Consider the following 6,504-nt stretch of genomic DNA (forward strand, 5'->3'; position numbering starts at 1 on the left):
TAGTGCAGAAAAACATAAGTTTATTATCAAAGACCAAGCAAAACACTTTAGCACACCACACGAAAAAAAAAAGTGTCACTTAACGGATAAACTACACTTGATGTGTTCTGGATTAAAAAACACAAGCTTTGAGCTCATCCACAACGCTCTACAACCCTCCCAACACAGCTAAACATAAATGCCGCATACTAACAAACAGTTTATCATCGACACCGTATGTATCCAAAGCATGAAAATCCATCACCTCAAAGGGGGCCAAGGACAGTCCAGTCCTGTTCATAATTCACCAAGTAGGCGTAATAGTGATGACAGAAAGAAAGAGGAATTAATAGTTTTCCACATAATGCCCAATCTGTGTGTATGTTTAGAACTGCTGAACAAATCGGTTGAATTTGGCTTGCTTCTTAAACGATCCTTCAAAGAGGCATGAAATAATCCTCTCAGTCAATCCATAGTCCACTGCTTCTCCGTCAACTTCATTATCTAGACAGTAGAGAAAAGAAAAACAGCAATGTTAACCACCACTGTGGTAACAACATACAACAATTTAAAAAGGCACATTATGTCAGACTGTAACGTTAGTGTAAGTCAATGGGGAAAAAATAGTTTTGATCCAGTTTGGTTCAGTGGGTATTTTTCTCATATACAGAGGTAACTTATGGGCTTGCCGTTTGGTCCGGACTTTGAGAAGCCCTAATATCCATATAAAACACATTGAAAGTATTTAGGCATAGCTACCTCATTAGAGATGCTAGAAATGCGTCTCTCTCACTCTCTCTCTCACACACACACACACACACACACACAGCCCTGAATATTAATATAATGTAACGTTAGGCCTATCTTATTTTTTTTTTCAGGACAGCGGGGAAAGTATTGAAAGAAGTTAAAACCATTAATGATAGTAATCTGTTTTTATTTGTATAACAGCAGCTAGATAACCTTAGTAATGTTAACGTTACTCGAAAGGGAGGTTAGCAACCGTTGGTCAGTTCTGTCAGTTAACCTGATGTTGTAATTTAACGTTAACGTTAGTCTTAGCGTTAACGTACATGGTTTTACGAAGATGTTCTAAGAACGTTTGACGACAAAATAAAGACTAAATTAGGGATGCACCAAAATGAAAATTCTTGGCCGAAACGCCGAAAAAAAAAAAAGAGGAAACCAAGGCCGAAAACCGAAACCGACCGAAAGAAATTAGGCTGATTATTAGTACCATTGCATTTATGGCTATGACTGTGTACTAACTTTACTAAAATCAAGGCATTGCAATTGCATAAAATTAATATTAAAGTTTCAAAAAATAAATCAATTACAAATTATGCAAATATTTATTTAGCACATTGCAACAATGCACAGTATAAAATAAAATTCAAACTAAAATGTTTAAAGACCCTACTCATGTGCACATTGAAAAATAATGTACAGGCCTACTGGCCTGCAGAAAGGTTTTAAAATTAAATTTTCTCTCATAAAAACAAAGTGCATTTAGGTCAAGTGCATTTGTAATTTTTCTCTGTAGGACTACTACAAGAAAAGTGCATTACTTCTCCATAGGCAAGAGGGTTATCACTTCTGGGTATGGGGACTTCAGACAGATAACCATCTACGTGTGTTGAGCGGTTGAGCTTGTCATCTGCCTGACATTTGAGAAAGATTTGAGAGAGTGTATTTAAATAGGGCCAGGGCATAAATAAACATTTATATCAATATCAAATTAAAAAAAAAATATCTAGCAGAAATATGGCTACAATCTGATAGTCATATATATAGTAGCCTAAGAACATAATAGCCTACGTATTATTATTATTTGAGCCACTTTCTTGCAGGATTTCACTTAACATATCAGACAACGAGAGTGCAGAGAGACGAGTCTTTTTTTCTGCTCTCCTTCTCCGTGCGCTGCTCCGTCTCCGCATCCATCGTGGCCTGGATCATTTCTCGTGCATTATTTCCGCATTCAAATAATGATCTTTATAACGCGGATAAAGTACAGTCGCGATGAAGTGCAGAGGATCCGAATAGATCTCATTGTGAAACGTGTGCTGACAGACTTTAAGAGTGTACTTTTCTTTGTTTTCACTCCGTGGTCCGCCTCAACCTCTTTGCTTAAGAGACGCTTTAGTGCTGCGATTAAAGGAATAAACGTCCGCTACTGATGCATCAGAGGAGCTGATCCCTTTAGTTAGCTGCTCAAAGGGGGCAAGAAGAGGGAGAAATGTTCTCTATTAAGACCCACTGGTTTGAAGTGAATGTCGCGAGGAGCTCGTGGTCGGCGCTATGCAGGTGCACGTGCAGCTCGCGGTTTCTGTTTGCGTCATCACAACATTTCGGCCGTATTTTTTCGGTAATAAAAGTCTTTCGGACCGAGAACCAAAAATGCACTTTTGGGCCATTTTCGGCCGAAAATTTTCTGTGGCCGAATATTCGGTGCATCCCTAGACTAAATCATACTTTCAAACCCTCACTGGCTATCGATAGTCACATTCCGCCCAAATGGCTTTGCTTTAGCATTAAAATATTCCAGAACAAGAGACTGTTGGGTGGCAAAAAAGGTTTTTTGTTTTTTTTATCGTTCTCCTCTGACGCAGTCCAGCTAGCTCACATAAGTCAGAACAAAAGACTTTTCGGCGGCAAAAACGCTTCCTCATACAACTCTGACGCAGTAGTTTTATAGCTAAGCTATAATGATGGAAAAAACCGTTTTTGCCGCCCATTAGACTTTTGTTCTGAAATATTTTAATATTTTCTTAATATTTCACGTTAACGTTAACTTTGTCGGCGGCAGAGTTGGATGAGAAGCGTTTTTTGCCGCCGAAAAGTTAACGTTAGCTCGATGGTGAACTGTAGCCAAGATAGCACTGCTACTTATAATAATAATATTTATTTATACTATTATTATATAATAATGTTTTAACTAACGTTAACTAGTTAACGTTAATAATGGCAATCGTCAATGTGAGTCTAGCTAGCTAATGTTGACAGAGTATGAACTTGGCTAGCGCTAACATTAACAGTAAAAGTTAACTTCCAACTTTGAATTAACACCACAAACACTGATTAAAAATTCAAATACTTTACCTTTGAATTTACTTCTCTCCTCTTCAGTGACCTCTATCCCAAAATTAAATAACTCCGTGATTAAATCTTACGTGGATAAATGTCGAAGCGCCATCCTCCCACCTTTGACACTGACAGTTGGATCACTGTCGATTCACTCATGTATCCTTCCGCGCTGCAATATGTATGCTTCCGCCGAGTCAAACTCTGGTTAGCCTGTAGCTAGATCCTTTCAATAGAACACAAAAAAAAGCGTTAACAATTATTTGTCTGTTTTATTCTAATATAAATAGGGTAAAGGGTTTGAAAATCAAATTCTTCAATACTGTTTGTGAATATAAATTATTACATAATCCTCATTAACATGATTAAAAATGATTCAAAGGGACACTTCACAAAAAAAAAAAAAAAAAAAAAAAAACCACATTCTGATTTATTTTGCCCATATCTCAAAACTTTACACATTCTGATTTATTTTGCCCAGATCTCAAAACTTTACAGTTAATTTAGTTTGACAATTACTGAGTTTGATAGTATAGGTTAACTTGTTACTATATTGAGAGATGACATTTTCAGCATCCACTAATTTCTGCTATTTTATATTTAAACATTAAGGTACAAATATGTAAGGGACAAATATGTACCTTACACCTCGAAAAGCTCACAATGTACAATGAAGGTGCATAATTGTACCTTAAAGGTGCACAATTGTACCTTATACATTTTTGTACTTTTAAGGGTACATATGCAAAGTTTGTACCTTAGGGAACAAAAATGGACCTGTATTGTACCTCTTTTTCTAACAGTGCACTATTGCACACATACATGAAGACATGCGTAAACGTTTCTCAGAATTAACTTTTGCTTTTTTTATCTGATGCAGGGGATGATGGATGTGTACTTTATCAGTGTAATAGTTAAACAAATCATATGCAAAATAAAAAAAACTTGTATAGCCTACTATTTGATACAAATGTTGTATTATTTAAACCAGTTTTAAAGTTTTACTACATTTTGTTCCTGAAATCCACACTTTTGGAATCAAGATAATCAAAGGTAATCAAACCAAGCACAACCTAATAAAAACATGTTTCATGGATAAAGGGTTTTGTAAAAAAGATCATGTTGGTGGATATTCCACTAATATTAAAAACATGTGGGTCATTCTTGAATGGCTTATTCTGCAGTGGTATAAACAATATGATCCCATTGATTTGGAAGCATGTTTCTTCTCCCCAACATTTAGACTGATTTCATTGAGTTTGTTCATGGTGCAAAAATTTCTGTTTGCCATTTCTTGTTCATATAGGAATTTACTTTTAATAATGTATTTAATAATTTACTTACAACAGAAATCATATAACATGTGCTTGCTTATGTGATCAGTAGGCCTATCCCTGAACACAATACAAGTTGTTACATCCTCGTGTAGCTTTCACCGGTTTTTTTTTTTTTTTTCAAAACATGACCATGTATTTTATATTTATACAGGTGTGTAGTAAATGCCATTTATGTAATGCCTTCACCACAACGGTTAATAAAACTTTTAACACCGAATCAGTTGAAGTCTTTATTCAGCAAAAAGCAATCTACTTTTATCTTTGAAATGAAAATATACAAATTACGGTATGTTTTGATATAGCCACTTTCTATTAAACTACAAAACATTTTAATTGTTATAAGTTTGTAGAAAATAAGCAAAAAATAAATTTAAAAAAGTTTAAAGTACTGCAAGGTTGTGGATTTCAAAACTTGACCAATACACATTTGAGTCAAAATGATTTTCAAGTGCACCACAATGCAGTATATGATTAAATACAATAATAAAGTGTATAGAGACATTTGTACATTTTTGTTTAACTATATAGTGCATATATAGTGCATTTTATCTACTAAATGTATATTTTTTAGACAAATAAATAAATAAATACAGAGATTAAGAATGTTTATATTCCAGTTCATGTGTGCATTAAAAAAAATTCATCTTTTGCTTTGTTATTAAAAACATTTTTTTGAATAATTGAGCAAACGATTAGGAATGACACAGAATAATCATCATACATTTTATTATGGCACAACAGATACATTTTGGAACAGTTATTAAACGACACATTTTAAGGACTCTTAATATTATAAAAATGCTTAATTGTTGTAGGCTCATTTGGAGCATAGCCTACCTCAGGTAAATCATTGAGAGAATCACAATCTTTAAATTATTTTGCATATTAACAATAGTAATAAAAACAACAATACACTAAGCATAATGTCATTCTACGCTAAAACATACCTTTTTGAAAATCGTTTATGTTTCAGTGACAACGTACTAATATTTTCAGAGACGCTTTAACGCGAAACAGGAAACTCATGAATATTCATGTAAACTCCGCCCAGCGTCACCGAAAATCTCAGACACCGAATATTTCAGAACACCGGTCACTTGCCCGGTCGGGCCAGTGCTGTAGGGTGTGCATTATATGTAGTCTATGATATCGTAATTGTTGATTTAACGATCTGATATTATCGAGTATGCATCTCACTTTACAAAAAACAAACAAAAACACACCCATTCTGTGCACGCATGCACTATGTGACGTAGTCTAGTAGATTAGACTTGTGCACGTGATTTAGTTTTAATGCCTTAGAATTCAAATATGCCCCTGTATATATTTCATATTTATATAATTTAATATCTATGTTAACCAATATTACACAATGAGTGCCGTTTTTCTACAAATATTAGCATGATTACAAATGTGATGATTTTATTTAGCTTACAGTTTAATAAACAAGAACTTAATATCAAGTGACTTACATTTTAGACACCAAATCGTTTGTTTCGCTGTATTTCGCCAACGAAAATGGTTCCAAAGGCCACAGAATTGTTTTGCGTCTCTGAGCAACACTTCCTGATTGAATCAGCTGCTTGAATGAATCGGTTGAATCTCAATGATTTGCTCATTAACAGTGATTCGCTGCCACCTACTGGCGGGTTTAATTTCAGGTTTAAAGTGTCTTCATTTTTTTTAATAATTCCACAGTATTAAACGTTTTATATTTTCAACATTAAAAACATTTTTATGCATCTTTAACTGCTCTTAATCTATTCTATACATTAGATTACAACTTCTGTACAACTTCTGTTATTTCATTTAGCCTATATGTTTGTTCTGTTTATTTGTGCTATTACTCGTAATTTGATTATTTGTAACTATTTTATTACTTACTGTTTATTTGTCTAACAATATTTAAAATATAAGTTAATCTAGTAGCTTTTGTTGTCATTGACCTATTATTGAGGTTAAATGTAACAAAGACAATGAAAACAATATCTATGCTTATTTTATAGGCCCATTTTCTTGTCTTTTACTTTTATTATTTTTTTGTTGTGGGGCCGACCGGGGTTGAGCCCTGCCTTCATCCATTGGAACTGCATAATTAATCGTT

General features: G+C 34.1%; 1 long non-coding RNA gene across 1 annotated transcript; it reads right to left on the reverse strand.

Moving 5' to 3' along the window:
• Window positions 1-3,190, reverse strand: LOC109097490. Its single transcript, XR_006155452.1, has 2 exons — window positions 3,082-3,190; window positions 1-483 (listed from the first exon to the last, which is right to left on the reverse strand). It is a non-coding gene; the product is annotated as an uncharacterized LOC109097490 (long non-coding RNA).
• Window positions 3,191-6,504: the final 3,314 nt, after the last annotated feature.

The sequence above is a fragment of the Cyprinus carpio genome, chromosome B8 (genome assembly GCF_018340385.1).
Source record: "Cyprinus carpio isolate SPL01 chromosome B8, ASM1834038v1, whole genome shotgun sequence".
Lineage (NCBI taxonomy): Eukaryota > Metazoa > Chordata > Actinopteri > Cypriniformes > Cyprinidae > Cyprinus > Cyprinus carpio.